Raw genomic sequence first — 18,565 nt, forward strand, 5'->3', positions numbered from 1 at the left:
CCAAACCAAGGATTCTGGAAAAAGAACAAAGAACAAAGAACAAAGATAATTACAGCACAGGAACAGGCCCTTCGGCCCTCCAAGCCTGCGCCGATCCAGATCCTCTCTCTAAACATGTCGCCTATTTTCTAAGGTTCTGTATCTCTTTTCTTCCTGCCCATTCATGTATCTGTCTAGATACATCTTAAAAGACTCCATCGTGCCCGCGTCTACCACCTCCGCTGGCAACGCGTTCCAGGTGCCCACCACCCTCTGCGTAAAGAACTTTCCACGCATATCCCCCCTAAACATTTCCCCTTTCACTTTGAACTCGTGTCCTCTAGTAATTGAAACCCCCACTCTGGGAAAAAGCCTCTTGCTGTCCACCCTGTCTATACCTCTCATGATTTTGTACACCTCAATCAGGTCCCCCCTCAACCTCCGTCTTTCTAATGAAAATAATCCTAATCTACTCAACCTCTCTTCATAGCTAGCGCCCTCCATACCAGGCAACATCCTGGTGAACCTCCTCTGCACCCTCTCCAAAGCATCCACATCCTTTTGATAATGTGGCGACCAGAACTGTACGCAGTATTCCAAATGTGGCCGAACCAAAGTCCTATACAACTGTAACATGACCTGCCAACTCTTGTACTCAATGCCCCGTCCGATGAAGGAAAGCATGCCGTATGCCTTCTTGACTACTCGATTTACCTGCGTTGCCACCTTCAGGGAACAGTGGACCTGAACACCCAAATCTCTCTGGACATCAATTTTCCCCAGGACTTTTCCATTTACTGTATAGTTCACTCTTGAATTGGATCTTCCAAAATGCATCACCTCGCATTTGCCCTGATTGAACTCCATCTGCCATTTCTCTGCCCAACTCTCTAATCTATCTATATTCTGCTGTATTCTCTGACAGTCCCCTTCACTATCTGCTACTCCACCAATCTTAGTGTCGTCTGCAAACTTGCTAATCAGTCCACCTATACTTTCCTCCAAATCATTAATGTATATCACAAACAACAGTGGTCCCAGCACGGATCCCTGTGGAACACCACTGGTCACACGTCTCCATTTTGAGAAACTCCCCTCTACTGCTACTCTCTGTCTCCTGTTGCCCAGCCAGTTCTTTATCCATCTAGCTAGTACACCTTGGACCCCAAGCGCCTTCACTTTCTCCATCAGCCTGCCATGGGGAACCTTATCAAACGCCTTACTGAAGTCCATGTATATGACATCGACAGCCCTTCCCTCATCAATCAACTTTGTCACTTCCTCAAAGAATTCTATTAAGTTGGTAAGACATGACCTTCCCTGCACAAAACCATGTTGCCTATCACTGATGAGCCCATTTTCTTCCAAATGGGAATAGATCCTATCCCTCAGTATCTTCTCCAGCAGCTTCCCTACCACTGACGTCAGGCTCACCGGTCTATAATTACCTGGATTATCCCTGCTACCCTTCTTAAACAAGGGGACAACATTAGCAATTCTCCAGTCCTCCGGGACCTCACCCGTGTTTAAGGATGCTGCAAAGATATCTGTTAAGACCCCAGCTATTTCCTCTCCCGCTTCCCTCAGAAACCTGGGATAGATCCCATCCGGACCTGGGGACTTGTCCACCTTAATGCCCTTTAGAATACCCAACACTTCCTCCCTCCTTATGCCGACTTGACCTAGAGTAATCAAACATCTGTTCCTAACCTCAACATCCGTCATGTCCCTCTCCTCGGTGAATACCGATGCAAAGTACTCGTTTAGAATCTCACCCATTTTCTCTGAGTCCAAGCATAACATTCCTCCTTTGTCCTTTAGTGGGCCAATCCTTTCTCTAGTTACCCTCTTTCTCCTTATATATGAATAAAAGGCTTTGGATTTTCCTTAACCCTGTTTGCTAAAGATATTTCATGACCCCTTTTAGCCCTCTTAATTCCTCGTTTCAGATTGGTCCTACATTCCCGATATTCTTTCAAAGCTTCGTCTTTCATCAGCCGCCTACACCTTATGTATGCTTCCTTTTTCCTCTTAGCTAGTCTCACAATTTCACCTGTCATCCATGGTTCCCTAATCTTGCCATTTCTATCCCTCATTTTCACAGGAACATGTCTCTCCTGAACGCTAATCAACCTCTCTTTAAAAGCCTCCCACATATCACATGTGGATTTACCTTCAAACAGCTGCTCCCAATCTACATTTCCCAGCTCCTGCCGAATTTTGATATAGTTGGCCTTCCCCCAATTTAGCACTCTTCCTTTAGGACCACTCTCGTCTTTGTCCATGAGTATTTTAAAGCTTACGGAATTGTGATCACTATTCCCAAAGTAGTCCCCTACTGAAACTTCAACAACCTGGCCGGGCTCATTCCCCAACACCAGGTCCAGTATGGCCCCTTCCCGAGTTGGACTATTTACATACTGCTCTAGAAAACCTTCCTGGATGCTCCTTACAAATTCTGCTCCATCTGGACCTCTAACACTAAGCGAATCCCAGTCAATGTTGGGAAAATTAAAATCTCCTATCACCACCACCCTGTTGCTCCTACATCTTTCCATAATCTGTTTACATATTTGTACCTCTATCTCACGCTCGCTGTTGGGAGGCCTGTAGTACAGCCCCAACATTGTTACCGCACCCTTCCTATTTCTGAGTTCTGTCCATATTGCCTCACTGCTCGAGTCCTCCATAGTGCCCTCCTTCAGCACAGCTGTGATATCCTCTTTGACCAGTAATGCAACTCCTCCACCCCTTTTACCTCCCTCTCTATCCCGCCTGAAGCATCGATATCCTGGGATATTTAGTTGCCAATCATGCCCTTCCCTCAACCAAGTCTCAGTAATAGCAATAACATCACACTCCCAGGTACTAATCCAAGCCCTAAGTTCATCTGCCTTACCTACTACACTTCTTGCATTAAAACAAATGCACCTCAGACCACCAGTCCCTTTATATTCATCATCTGCTCCCTGCCTGTTCTTCCCCTTAGTCACACTGACTTCATTATCTAGTTCCTTACAGGCTTTTGTTACTACCTCCTTACTGTCAACTGACCTCAATTGGTTCCCATCCCCCTGCCACATTAGTTTAAACCCTCCCCAACAGCGTTAGCAAAAGCACCTCCAAGGACATTGGTTCCAGTCCGGCCCAGGTGTAGACCGTCCAATTTGTAATAGTCCCACCTCCCCCAGAACCGGTCCCAATGTCCCAAAAATCTGAACCCCTCCTTCCTGCACCATCTCTCAAGCCACACATTCATCCTGACTATTCTTTCATTTTTACTCTGACTATCACGTGGCACTGGTAGTAATCCTGAGATTACTACCTCTGAGGTCCTACTTTTTAACTTGGCTCCTAACTCCCTAAACTCTGCTTGTAGGACCTCATCCCGTTTTTTACCTATATCATTAGTGCCTATGTGCACAATGACAACTGGCTGTTCACCCTCCCCCTTTAGAATGTTCTGCAGCCGATCTGAGACATCCCTGACCCATGCACCTGGGAGGCAACATACCATTCGGGAGCCTCGTTTTCGACCACCGTTCTACTCCCCTTACAATCGAATCCCCTACGACTATAGCCCTTCCACTCTTTTTCCCGCCCTTCTGAACAGCAGAGCCAGCCACGGTGCCATGGACCTGGCTACTGCTGCCTTCCCCTGGTGAGCCATCTCCCCCAACAGTATCCAAAACGGTATACTTGTTTTGGAGGGAGATGACCGCAGGGGACTCCTGCGCTGCCTTCCTGCTCTTTCTCTGCCTTTTGGTCACCCATTCCCTTTCTCCATCAGCAATCCTAATCTGCGGTGTGACCAATTCACTAAACGTGCTATCCACGACCTCCTCAGCATCGCGCATGCTCCAAAGTGAGTCCATCCGCAGCTCGAGAGCCGTCATGCGGTCTAACAAGAGCTGCAGTTGGACACGCTTCCTGCACGTGAAGGAGTCAGGGACATCAGCCATGTCCCTGAGCTCCCACATTGAGCAAGAGGAGCATGACACGGGTCTGAGATCTCCTGCCATTTTTAATCTTAAGCTTAACTTAGTTAAATGAAAAAGGAACGAAAAGTTTTTACCAATCACAATAAAACCAGAGAAATCGAAAAAGCCTTACCTTATAAACACCCCACCGAGTCCTTTTTTTTTTGGTTAGAGGAGGAGGGCGGGTGGGAGACACGACAAGTGTGGTGTCTCGGGTTCAGAAACCGCCCAAATATATAGTGTTTTACTTACCCAGCAGCCCCCTGGCCTCCGCCGAAAAACAAAAGGAAATTAAATTTACTTTCAAACTGACCTTCCCAGCTGCTCACTCGCTGCTCCCGAAAAAGCTGCTGCAATGAAAGGAAAGTTATTTTAAACCGCCCAAATATATAGTGTTTTACTTACCCAGCAGCCCCCTGGCCACCGCCGAAAAACAAAAGGAAATTAAATTTACTTTCAAACTGACCTTCCCAGCTGCTCACTCGCTGCTCCCGAAAAAGCTGCTGCAATGAAAGGAAAGTTATTTTAAACCGCCCAAATATATAGTGTTTTACTTACCCAGCAGCCCCCTGGCCACCGCCGAAAAACAAAAGAAAATTAAATTTACTTTCAAACTGACCTTCCCAGCTGCTCACTCGCTCACTCGCTGCTCCCGAAAAAGCTGCTGCAATGAAAGAAGGCGGACATCTACGTAAATGGGCACCTTATGAATTTTAAACTGGACACTGGTTTGCACTGGAGTGCTGACTTGAGTCGCATTAGAGTAATAAAGTGGAAGTTTGGTGACTGAGGGTAATTAAGGGTTAATTTTATCTTAAGTCTCGTCTGTCTTTTATTTAGCAGATTAATTTAGCAGTTGTTGTTTGGGTTGGAGAAGGTGAGTTTTAGACCAGCTTTAAACAGAGTTCACTCAGGCTCTGCTTGCAGCTGCACCTTGTTAATTAGAGAATTGGCTTAAATCAGTTTTCAGGGGCAAGAGTCAGACAGTATACAAGTGGGCCATCTTACAGTGCTGACCTGGGTTGCATTAGAGTGCTAAAGTGGAAGTTTGGTGACTGAGGAAGTTTGGTGAGGAGGGAGCGAGGAACTCCTTTCATTTCCTCTATGTCCTCAGAGTGAGGGAGACTGAGAGTTTCCACAGAGCACAGCTGACTGGTGAGCAAGTCCTGGTGGGTATTTTTCAAACTGGATTGAATTGTAAGTCATTGTTTTAGCAAGACTTAGTTGTTTTTTTAAAATTATAATAGCCTTCTCAAGTTTTAAATTTAAAGGGTTCAATCATGGCAGGAGAGCTTAAAGCCGTCGTTTGCTCCTCTTGCTGCATGTGGGAATCCGGGAACATTTCCAGTCCCCGGGACCAGCATGTGTGCAGGAAGTGTGTCCAGCTGCAGCTCCTGGAAGCTCAGGTTTCAGAGCTGGAACAGCGGTTGGAAACACTGTGGAGCATCCGTGAGTCTGAGAGCATTGTGGATAGCACGTATAGAGAGGTGGTCACACCGCAGCTGAAGGGACTTGAGGAAGAAAGGGAATGCGTGACCACCAGGCAGTCCAAGAGAAACAGGCAGGTAGTTCAGGAGTCCCCTGGGGTCCTGTTTGCAAATCGATATTCCATTTTGGAGGCCGATGAGGCTGGTTCCTCCAGGGAATACGGACAGAGCCAAGCTTCTGGCACCGCAAGCAGTCTGTCTGCACAGGAAGGGGGAAAGGGAGGAAGAGCAATAGTAATAGGGGATTCTATAGTCAGGGGAACAGATAGGCGCTACTGTGGCCATCAACGTGACTCCAGGATGGTGTGTTGCCTCCCTGGTGCCAGGGTCCGGGATGTCACTGAATGGCTGCAGAGCATCCTGAATGGGGAGGGTGATGAGGCAGAGGTCATGGTACATGTTGGTACCAATGACATAGGTAGAAAGAGGGATGAGGTCTTGCATCAAGAATTCTGGGAGTTAGGCAGTAGACTAAAAAGCAGGACCTCTCGGGTTGTAATCTCTGGATTACTCCCAGTGCCACGTGCTAGCGAGTATAGAAATAGGAGAATAGCACAGATGAACGCGTGGCTTAAGAGTTGGTGCAGGAGGGAGGGTTTTAGATTCCTGGACCACTGGGACCGTTTCTGGGGAAGGTGGGACCTGTACAAGCGGGATGGTCTACATCTGAACCAAAGGGGGACTAACATCCTTGCTGGCGGGTTTGCTAGTGCTGTTGGGAGGAGTTTAAACTAATTTGGCAGGGAGAGGGGATACAGACTCCTAGCAGAATAGGGACACAGCTAAACACAGGAAAGCGAACAAGTCAGAGGGAATACAGCGGAAGTAAGTTTCAAGGGAGTAAGACCAGGATGGAAGGCCTCTACTTTAATGCCAGGAGTATTGCAGGTAAAACGGATGAGTTAAGGGCAAGGATTGACACGTGGAAGTGTGATATAGTAGCCATCATGGAGACACGGTTGAGGGAGGGGCAGGATTGGCAGCTCAATATCCCGGGATATAGAATCTTCAGGCGAGACAGAGGAGGGGGTAAAAGAGGAGGGGGCGTTGCAATATTAGTTAAGGAGTCAGTTACTGCAGTAAGGAGAGATGATATCTTGGAGGGGGCATCAAATGAAGCTTTATGGGTAGAGTTTAGGAATAAAAAAGGGACAGCCACATTGCTAGGTATTTATTATAGACCCCCAGATAGTTGGCAGGAAATTGAGGAGCAAATATGTGCGCGATTTGCAGAGGTGTGCAAAAATAATAGGGTAATTATATTAGGTGATTTCAACTTTCCCAACATTAATTGGGATAGTCATCGTGTTAAGGGCTTAAATGGAGTGGAGTGCTTAAAATGTATACAGGAGAACTTTTTAGCTCAATATGTAGAGGATCCAACATGGTAGGGTGCAGTGCTGGACCTAATTCTGGGGAATGAAGCCGGACAGGTGGTTGATGTGTTGGTGGGGGAGCATTTTGGTGATAGCAACCACAACATGGTACAATTTAAGCTTGTTATGGTGAAAGAAATAGACAAGTTGCAAAAAAAGGTTTTGGATTGGGGGAGAGTGAATTTTAGTAAAATAAGGCAGGATCTGGCCAAGGTAGACTGGAAAGAGTTACTTGTCGGGAAATCTACAGAAGAGCAGTGGGGGGCAAATTGTCATCGGGAGTGACAAGGTATTGGAGGTTTTGGCAGGCTTAAAAGTGGACAAATCTCCAGGTCCGGACGATTTGTGTCCCAGGATGCATTGGGAGGTGAGGGTGGAGATTGCAGGGGTTCTGACCCAAATTTTTTATTCCTCTCTGGCCACGGGAGAGGTGCCAGAGGACTGGAGAGCAGCGAATGTGGGCCCACTATTTAAGAAAGGTTGTAGAGATAAGCCAGGGAACTACAGACCAGTGAGTCTCATGTCAGTGGTAGGGAAACTATTGGAGAAAATTCTGAAGGAGAGAATCTATCTCCACTTGGAGAGGCAAAATTTGATGAGGAATAGTCAGCATGGCTTTGTCAGAGGGAGGTCATGCCTAACAAATTTGATTGCATTTTTTGAGCATGTGACCAGGTGTGTCGATGAGGGTAGTTTAGTTTAGTTTAGAGATACAGCACTGAAACAGGCCCTTTGGCCCATCGAGTCTGTGCTGACCCATTTATACTAATCCTACACTAATTCCATATTCTTACCACATCCCCACCTGTCCCTATATTTCCCTACCACCTACCTATACTAGGGGCAATTGCTAATGGCCAATTTACCTATCAACCTGCAAGTCTTTGGCATGTGGGAGGAAACCGGTAGTGCAGTTGATGTAGTTTACATGGATTTCAGCAAAGCCTTTGACAAGGTCCACATGGGAGACTTATCAAGAAAGCAAATGCACATGGGATACAGGGTAACTTGATAAGGTGGATTCAAAATTGGCTTAGCTGTAGGAGACAGAGAGTGATGACAGACGGCTGTTTTAGTGACTGGAAGCCAGTGTCTAGTGGCGTACCACAGGGATCTGTGCTGGGTCCCCTATTGTTTGTCATTCATATAAACGACATGGATGACTATGTGGGGGGTAGGATCAGTAAGTTCGCAGATGACACAAAGATTGGCCGAGTGGTTAACAGTGAAGTGGAGTGTCTTAGGTTACAGGAAGATATAGACGGGATGGTCAAATGGGCAGAAAAGTGGCAGATGGAATTTAATGCTGAAAAGTGTGAGGTGATGCACTTTGGAAGGAGTAATGTGACACAGAAGTATTCAATGAATGGCCTGACACTGGGAAGTTCCGAGGAACAAAGGGACCTTGGCGTGTTTGTCCATAGATCTCTGAAGGCAGAAGGGAGGTTAATAGGGTGGTGAAAAAGGCATATGGGACACTTGCCTTTATCAATCGAGGCATAGATTACAAAAGCAGGGAGGTCATGTTGGAGTTGTACAGAACTTTGGTAAGGCCACAGCTGGAGTACTGTGTGCAATTCTGGTCACCTCATTATAGGAAGGATGTGATTGCATTGGAGGGGGTGCAGAGGCGATTCACCAGGATGTTGCCTGGGATGGAACATTTAAGCTATGAAGAGAGGTTGGATCGGCTTGGGTTGTTTTCGCTGGAGCAGAGAAGACTGAGGGGTGACCTGATCGAGGTGTACAAGATTATGAGGGGCACTTTTTAAAAATTCATTCATGGGATGTGGGCATCGCAGGCCAGGCCAGCATTTATTGCCCATCCCTAATTGCCCTTGAACTGAGTGGCTTGCTAGGCCATTTCGAGGGCATGTAAGAGTCAACCACATGGACAGGGTGGATAGGGAGAAGCTGTTCCCCTTAGTTGAAGGGTCAGTTACGAGGGGCCACAAGTTTAAGGTGAGGGGCGGGAGGTTTAAGGGGGTTATGAGGAAGAACTTTTTTACCCAGAGGGTGGTGACGGTCTGGAATGCACTGCCTGGGAGGGTGGTAGAGGCAGGTTGCCTCACATCCTTTAAAAAGTACCTGGATGAGCACTTGGCACGTCATAACATTCAAGGCTATGGGCCAAGTGCTGGCAAATGGGATTAGGTAGACAGGTCAGGTGCCTTTAATGCATCGGTGCAGACTCAATGAGCCGAAGGCCCTCTTCTGCACTGTATTATTCTGTTATTCTGTGACACAGGTGTTAGTGTCACAGTTCTGTCAGATCAGGAGCCATGGTTGATGAGACATTGCCTAAAACCAGCAGATACACAGTTGCATGGTCCAGGCGGGACACATCTGAGAGTAAAAGATAAAATTCAAGCAAATCTCCAATATAGAGGGAGACACATTATGGAAACTTATATGTCTTGCATAATCAAGAATTTTCCTTACTGAGCAGAAACGCATGCTTAGACCTGCATCTGATCAAGAAGATCTTTCAAGCAGAATATCCAAAGCTATTCACAGGGTTTGGAAGACTCAAGACATGGTATAGAATCACACTTTTAGAAGGGGACAGGCCAGTGTGAATCTTTACACCCAGAAAGATACCTCATCCATTATTAAGCCAAGTTCAAGACCAATTGGAAGAGATGACAAGAATGGGCATTATCTCTCCTGTAACACAGCCAATGGAGTGGTGTTTGGCCATTGTTCCAGACCCAAAACAAAATGGAACTCTGTGTATTTGTGTGGATTTAACACAGTTCAACAAAGCAGTAGTGTGCGAGATTCACCCAATGTCCACAGTTGATAGCTTTGCGAAACTCTCTCAGAGCACCATGCTTACAAAACTCAATGCCAATAGTGGGTTTTGGCAAGTACCCCTAAATGAGGCTTCAAGATTACTAACCACATTTATAACACCTTTTGGGAGGTTTGCAATCCACAAACCGCAGGGGTTCGTGACATGACTAACCTGCTGGCCAACTTGGAGTTTTGAATTGTGTTCACAGGACAGTTTGAAGACAGAGATTGCAGATTGCAACTGAACATGGAACAAGAGACTCTCTCCTGTCTGGCTCTCTCTCTTTCACTAATTTCTAGATCCACTGAAGTCACTTAGAAAAGACTCCTCCATCAAAACAAGTTTTAAAGCTTGCACTGGGCCCCAATGAAACGACAAGACTTACCGGCAACCAAAGACTCCACATCGAACTCAAAGGACTGTAAATAGAAACCCAACTATTGCCTCAAACTTTTCCCCTTTATTCTTTCTACTTTTTCCGTCTCTATCTGCGTGTGTGTTTATTGCATATGCAAACTAGCGTGGTCGCGTCACGTATTCATAGTCGTTAACTGAATTAGGGTTTAAGATTCAAAAACTTCCACCCTTCAGGTTTAAATCTAAGAAAATTTGTCTGATTGATTTCTTTGCCTTACAATTGGAAAGCAGTAAACAAGGATTTACTAAGGGGGAGCTAAAAACATGGTGTTTTAAAAATTAAACCCTGTTACGGTTAAACCAGGCAAAGGCTGAGAGGGAGCCACTAGACCCCTTTCTCACCTGGTCGTAACAGCGAGATAGAATCATCTTCACACATACAGCACAAAATTGGCCAGAAAGCACACAGAAGTTGTAAGAAATACATCAAGCCTAATAAAAGCGATGAAGAATGCATTTGTATGGGCGGCACAGAGGTGCATTGGTTAGCACCGCAGCCTCACAGCTCCAGCAACCCGGGTTTGATTCTGGGTACTGCCTGTGTGGAGTTTGCAAGTTCTCCCTGTGACCGTGTGGGTTTCCGCCAGGTGCTCCTGTTTCCTCCCACAGCCAAAGACTTGCAGATTGATAGATAAATTGGCCATTGTAAATAGCCCCTAGTGTAGGTAGGTGGTAGGGGAATTGAGGGGATGTGGTAGGAATATGGGATTAATGTAGGATTAGTATAAAATGGGTGATTGATGGTCGGCACAGACTTGGTGGGCCGAAGGGCCTGTTTCAGTGCTGTATCTCAAAATAGAATAATAAAAAAAAATTAAGGCAGTATTGCACACAAGGACGGCCAGAAGAACGTCCAGGTGGCAAAACAATGAAACTGTTCTATGAATATCAGAAATACTTTACCATTATCGATGACTTGTTAGTTTATAATCACAGACTAGTCATTACTAGTTCACTGAGATCAGAGATCTTAGATGGTCTACACCAAGGCCATTTGGGAATAACCAAGTGCACAGCGAGGACAAATTCTTCAGTTTGTTGGCCTGGAATATCTAAGGACATAGAGAATGTGATTCAGAACTGTCAGATTTGCACGATACAGAGATCAGAACAACGTGAACCTCTGTTAACTACTCAATTTCCAACAAGACCTTGGCAAAGGATAGGTATGGATTTATTCATGTTCAGTAGGAAGTCATACATAATCATCATTGATTACTTCTCAGGGTGGATGGAAGTCCAAAGATTGCATTCTACGACAACAGAAGCAGTTATCAGAATTCTTTGCAACATATGAGACTGGATTTTAAGAAGCCTCTGCATCGTGATCCGGGGGGGTGCCTGAAGATGGCTCTAGATGAGGCCTGCCATGGATCTCAACGCAGGCAGGGCCCAGCCCAATTCTCCTGGCGGCGGCGAGGCTCCGGGGTGGTTCCCCAACCAACTGCTGGGCGACAGGACCACGATTAACATGTTCAAATCAATAAAATTGATACATTTAAATACACTTACCAGAGATCTTGAGGGGACAGGGTCAAATCCCATAATAGGTGTAGGGGATGATGGGAAACGTTGAACCTTAAACTTTGTGCACTTTGGAGAAGAAGGTCAGATGTAAAAGGTAAGTGTTTTTTGGGGGGAAGGGCAAATACTTGTTGTAATTGTTATTGCGGAGAGAAGGGGCATAGAAATATATTAATTTACTTTGGGGAGATCTTTCTTTAAAAATTTAAATATGCCAGCCTGGCTGGCTGCCCTTTAAAAATGGCATCGCGCCTGCGTACAGGCAGCTGACAACATTGCCGGCGACAGACAGCCCGCTCCCTCCACGTGCCTGGTGGGGACGGGCCGCCCTTGCTATATAAACGAGCTCCCGCACTTTGGCATGTGACTCACATGGGCAGGGCAGGCCGCCAATTTTTGAGTTCGCCGCTGAGATTGGTGGCGGGCTCATAAAATCCAGCCCATGGTTTCCCTGATGAAATATTGTTAGACAACAGACCACAGTTTGCAAATGAATATTTTACTCAGTTTGTGACAAAGATGGGATTTCTACATCTCACAAGTTCACTGAGGTATCCACAGTTGAATGATGTGGCAGAAAGAGGTGTAAGAACTATAAAGTCCTTACTGAAGAAGAATGAAAATCTTTCAATCTCACTTCTAATTTATCGATCTACGTCGTTGATTATCACCTGCAGAATTACTGATGGGCAGGACGATAAGAAAACAGCTTTCTGTGTTGCCTAAAAAATTGCTTCCAGGATTGAATGTCCAGGATTATGAGAAAGTAGAAGACAGGGAACTCTCTTATAGAAGGCAACAATCCCGAAATTATAATAGAAGATTTAGAGCCAGAAACTTACCCAATTGATTAACAATCTAAGAGTATGGAGACTTGACCTAGAAAGCGATGTTACAGTAATCCACAGACATGAAAACTACCATTGTATGTGATACGATTGAAGGAAACATATGGAGAAATAGGAGAAATATTATCCCCATTCCCGAAAAGCAACAGCCAATCATTCATTTGGAAGACCCAGATGAAGATGAACAAACCTAAACCGAACAGAATGCTACAATCCGTAATAAAGATCAACCAAGACAGTGATCCAGTCTTATAAGGAAGACTACTGATCATCCCAGTCAGACTACAACCAGATCGGGGAGTGTTGTCAAACCTCCTAACAAACTAAATCTGTGAAGTCAGAGACTTGGGAGAGAGGGCAGTAGATAAGTCAAATATGTATATATGTTTGAGAAAATGTTGGATAAAGACTTCAGGGGTGGGCGGGGAGATGTTGTAAAGGGTTAATGCTGTAGACAGTGAGAGCAACCCCTCCCACATGCGGTTAGGCTTGCGAGAAGAATGCTAGCTTAGGAGGCTTGAAGAGAGTGTATATAGTATTATATAAATAATAGAGTTCTTAGTTGACCTTATCCTGAGTCTGAAACTCTCTCCAAAACGCCCCAGCTATGCTACAAATACAACAACACACAACACATGGAACTATAATTCAGCAAGGAGTCACGGCTTCAGAAAAGGAAGAGGTGAGAGGAAAATTTTAATGAAACTAAAGGGGTAACAAGAGAAAAAAACATATTGCTGTGGTGCCAATCATTTTTTTCAGTTAAAGGTATCTCTTCAGTCAGATTCTGCTGAGCTCATTTGCAGCCATCATACGTAGCATAACTTTTAATGTATTTCTAGATAATTATTACATTTATGATGCTTGCACGGCCATTTTGTAAGTTATAGGTGGAAGCAAGAAGTGGGAAGGAAAATGACACTTTTCTGGCTTTTTACTGCACTTAACACTGTACACTTGAACAGACTTGTTAAAAAATCTATATGTATTGATTTTTACATGACATCAGAATCAGGCATGTGCACCAAAAAATTAACTGCTTGAAGTTAGCCTTATATGTTTTCCTGTGTGTCCAGAGGTAGAAATATCATTAGAATCCACTTGACTTACCTTGGTTTTGTTCGCACTTCCCTGAGAGAGCAATGGCGAGTGCTTCCCAGCATCAACTATTAGTTCCTGTGCTGGGAGGGTGGAAAAATTCACCTTGTCAAGTGCATGCAGGATGCAGTCAAATAAAATCAAGAATTTGTCCTGGGCAACAGTAATAAGATCAAAATCTCTGGTCTTTGTGGCCAATCAGGGGAATGGTAGCATAGTGGTAACGTTACTAGTAATCCAGAGGCCTGGACAAATGCTCTGGAGACATTAGTTCAAATCCCACTCCGGCAACTGGGGGAATTTAAATGCAATTAATTAATAAATCTGAAATGAAATGCTGGTTTCAGTAATGATGATCGTGAAACTAATGGATTGTGGTAAAAATCCATCTGGTTCACGAATGTCCTTCAGGGAAGGAAATCTGCCATCCTTACCTAGCCTAACTTACATGTGACTCCAGACCCACAGCAATATGGTTGACTCTTAACTGACCTCTGAAATGGCTTAGCAACCCACTCAGTTGCATCAAACCGCTACAGAAAAGTTGACTAATTATAAAACCAGTTAGATCGTCCGGCATTGACCTAGGCACCAGAAATGACAAGGGCACAAACTGCCCAGTCGACCTTTTAAAGTCCTCCTCACATCTGGAGTCTTGTGCCAAAATAGGGACAGCTGTCCCACAGACTAGTCAATTAACAGTCAAATTTACAGAATCATATCATACAGACAATGTCCCAGACTTCTCTATCACTATCACGAGGTATGGTCCTGTCCCACTAGCGGGACAGACCCACCAGATGCAGCAGCACAGTGGTATACAGTCAGGAGGGAGTTGCCCTGGGAGTCCTTAACATTGACTCTGGACCCCATGAGGTCTCATTGCATCTGGTCAAACATGGTAAGGAAACCTCCTGCTGATTGCCCCCTCCCAGCCTCACTCAACTGATGAATCAGTGCTTCTCCATGTTGAGCACCACATGGAAGAAGCACTGAGGGTAGATAGAGTACAAAATGTGCTCTGGGAGGGGGACTTCAATGTCCATCACCAAGATTGACTTGATGGTACCATTACTGACCTAGCTGGCCAAGGCCTGAAGGACATATCTGACAGACTGGGCCTGCGGTAGATAGTGAGAGAACCAACAAGACTGAAAACCTACTTGGCCTCGTCCACACCTATCTATCTATAGCAGATGCATCTGTCTATGACAGTATTGGTAGGAGTGACCACTGCACAGTCCTTATGGAGATAAAGTCCCAACTTCACACTGAGGACATCGTGGTGAGAGGCACCACCATTGTGTTAAATGGGATAGATTCAGAACAGATCTAGCACCTCAAAACTGGGCATCCACGAAGCACTGTGGACTATCAGCAGCAGCAGAATTGTATTCAACCACAATTTGTAACCTCATGGTCCAGCATATCCCCCACTCTGCCATTACCATCAATCCAGGGGACCATCCGATGAGGAGTGTGTGAGAGCATGCCAGGAGCCGCACCAGACACACCTAAAAATGAGGTACCGACCTCGTAAAGCTACAACACAGGACTAAATGCATGCTAAACAGCGGAATCAGCATTCTATAAACAAAGCTAAGCAATCCCATAACCGACAGATCAGATCAAAGATCTGCAGTCCTACCACATCCAGTCGTGAATGGCGGTGGACAATTAAACAACTAATAGGAGGAGGAAGCCCCAAAAACATCCCCATCATCAATGATGGTGGAGTCCAGCACATCAATGGAAAAGACAAGGTTGAAGCATTTGCAACTATCTTCAGCCAGAAGTGCTGAGTGGATGATCCATTTTGGCCTCCTCCTGAGGGCCATTTCTTGATACCACATGGAGTGAATTGAATTGTGTGAAGACTGGCATCTGTGTTTAGTTTAGTTTAGTTTAGAGATACAGCACTGAAACAGGCCCTTCGGCCCACCGAGTCTGTGCTGACCATCAACCACCCATTTATACTAATCCTACACTAATCCCATATTCCTACCACATCCCCACCTGTCCCTATATTTCCCTACCACCTACCTATACTAGGGGCAATTTATAATAGCCAATTAACCTATCAACCTGCAAGTCTTTGGCATGTGGGAGGAAACCGGAGCACCCGGAGGAAACCCACGCAGACACAGGGAGAACTTGCAAACTCCACACAGGCAGTACCCAGAATTGAACCCGGGTCGCTGGAGCTGTGAGGCTGCGGTGCTAACCACTGCGCCACTGTGCCGCCCATTTGATAGGTAAATTGGCCGTTATAAATTGCCCCTAGTAGAGGTAGGTGGTAGGGGAATATAGGGACAGGTGGGGATGTTGTAGGAATGTAGGATTAGTATAAATCAACATCCTGGGGGTTACCATTGACTCAAAACTGAACTGTACCTACAAGAGCAGTTCAGAGGCTGGGAATTCTGCAGCAAGTAACTCACCTCCTGATTCCCCAAAGACTGTCTACCATCCACAAGGCACAAGTCAGGAGTGTGATGGAATACTCTTCACTTGCCTGGATGAGTGCAGCTCTAAAAACATTCAAGAAGCTCGACATGAGGCAGGACAAAGCAGCCTGCCTGATCGGCACCTCACCACCACCTTAAACATTCTGTCCCTCCACCACTGATGCACAGTGGTAGCAGTGTGTCCTTCTCTGTCCTTAGGCACTCCCTTGCTTCCAGTCCGGTTCAATCGTTTTTGAGATGGCTGATAAGTCCAATGTGTGATCTGCAGAATCTCCTAAATGAGGGACAGGTGGTGCATGTAGGGTCAGGTAGATGAGTAGGAGTTTGGAGGTTTGTGCGCTTCCTCTGATGCTTCGACTTTGCCTCCACATGTTCCCGACAAAGTCCCTCGAGGTGTATGATGCCTTTCCGTATGAGCTTCCTCCATCTAGGAAGGTCACGAGCCAGGGGATGTTTGATCTCTTCAGGGATGTTTTGATGACATCTGTAAAGTATTTCCGCTGTCCTCCTGGGAGTCTCCTGCTGCAACCAAGTTCTGAGTCGAACGGCCGGTGTCAGGCATGTCCCACCCAGCGGAGTTGGTTTTGGCAGTGTTTACCATCTACACGATACACTGCAGCAACTCACTAAGGCTCCTTCGACAACACCTTCCAAACCCGCAAACTCTACCACCTAGAAGAGTAAGGGCACTAGATGCATGGGAATGCCACCAGCTCCAAGTTCCCCTCCAAGTCATGCACCATCCTGACTTGGAAATATATCGCCGTTCCTTCACTGTCACAGGATCAAAGTTCTGGAACTCCTTCCCTAACAGCACTGTGGGTGCACATACACCACATGGATTGCAGCAGTTCAAGAAGGCAACTCACCACCACCTGCTCAAGGGCAATTAAAGATGGGCAATAAATACTGGCCTTACCAGTGACACTCATATCTCAAAAATGATTTTTAAAAATCACACATCAGCATTCTGAGTTATCAGGTCAAGCTGAAAGATGGAGATTTTTCATATCACTTCGTTGAATGCAAAATATTCCATTTATAACTCTTGTAAGGTTTTTGAGGTACTACTTTGTCACTGTGATGTAAAGGCCTGCTCGGGTATAAAATTGAAACCCGACCCGGGCCCGACCCGACAACAGCCAACCTGAACCGACCGGGACCGAATCCTTTAATTTTTTTCCGCACCCAACCCGACACGAATATCGTTCATCCGTTCCGGCAGCAGGTTATTCCTGCAGATGGAGTTGTGGTCAATCATGGGTGAGCCTGATCGCGTGAGTTCCCGGAGGTAGCACTGTCCAGCTTGACCCGACCCGAGCCCGAATGCTGGACTCAGAATATAGACCCGACTTGACCCGTACCCGACACATGTAGTCGGGTCTAGTCGGGTTCGGGTCAGGTAGCCATGCTTTACTGTGATGTCATGGCTCCAGATGTAGTATTGATTTGTTGCAACCACCACCGCACCCACCCCCCCGCAACCCCAGGTTTCACTTTCTGACTATTACTAAATTGTAGCCTTACCTTTTGAGCTTCACGTCATTTGCTTCAAGTAAGTTACCCCTTTAAGAAGCTGCCAATTTTGTGAAAATGTTCCCTCTTGTGGGTGAACCTGTAATAGAATACCAATCATTATTTTTGTGTAAGATACTTATGAACACTATTAGTGTGGCCATGACTCTTGGTGTTTTGTGATTACTGATCTGTTTGAAGGTGTTTTGTTTAACTGTTACTGCAGAATGGTTTTTGAGAGGTGAGCTACTCCGAACATGCATATATGTTACAACTAATTTGTAATTGACAAGTACTGTTAAATCATTACTTTTGAATATTATAATAATTATGCAAATAATTAAAATTATAAAGAAACATAATCCATTTCATTTTAGACATTACCTTTACATTTTCCTGGGAATTCATCAACCATAGAGGACAAAAATACCTCAGCAGTGTAAGCCAGAAATCTATATCCAACTACTTAATAGACGCTTTACTCAAGCAAAATAAATCACTTTACCAAGGTGTAGATGGATCCTGTGCAGTAGCATTACATCAATATAGGGCATTTGTGAAATGACAATAGATTTACATAATGACAGGGGTGTTAGCTTCAGTGGCATTGCATAGAGGTGATGAATGTAAATTTATTTAGATCTATATTGTTTCCATATCTAGAACTTGAATGTTGCTCATAATCAGTGCATTGTAGATGGTGTAACTGTGCATGTAAGTAATAGTTTCTGTAAGAAGTCAAACCTACAGTGGCTTGACAGGATGGATAATAATTAGCATTATAGCCCTGAAAAGAGTTTGACAGAACAGTGACTTGTACATTGTTGAGTTCCTTCATTCAATCAAAGTGTTCCCTGTGTTTACTGTTCTCCAGTGGTGAAGCATTATACATTTCATAATTAACATGACATTTTGGCAGTGTAAACAACAGCAGTTTGGTGAGCTGGTCTCCTTATAATATGCTGCAATTTTGTTGGTGTTTCATTAATTACATTTTCAAATAAAATAACGGAGATTTGTCTTTTCCTGGATTCATCTCAGCAATGAGGAGCTGCTTTGGTCCAGCCTGCTCCCTA

Source organism: Heterodontus francisci, chromosome 2 (genome assembly GCF_036365525.1).
Source record: "Heterodontus francisci isolate sHetFra1 chromosome 2, sHetFra1.hap1, whole genome shotgun sequence".
NCBI classification, from domain to species: Eukaryota; Metazoa; Chordata; class Chondrichthyes; order Heterodontiformes; family Heterodontidae; genus Heterodontus; species Heterodontus francisci.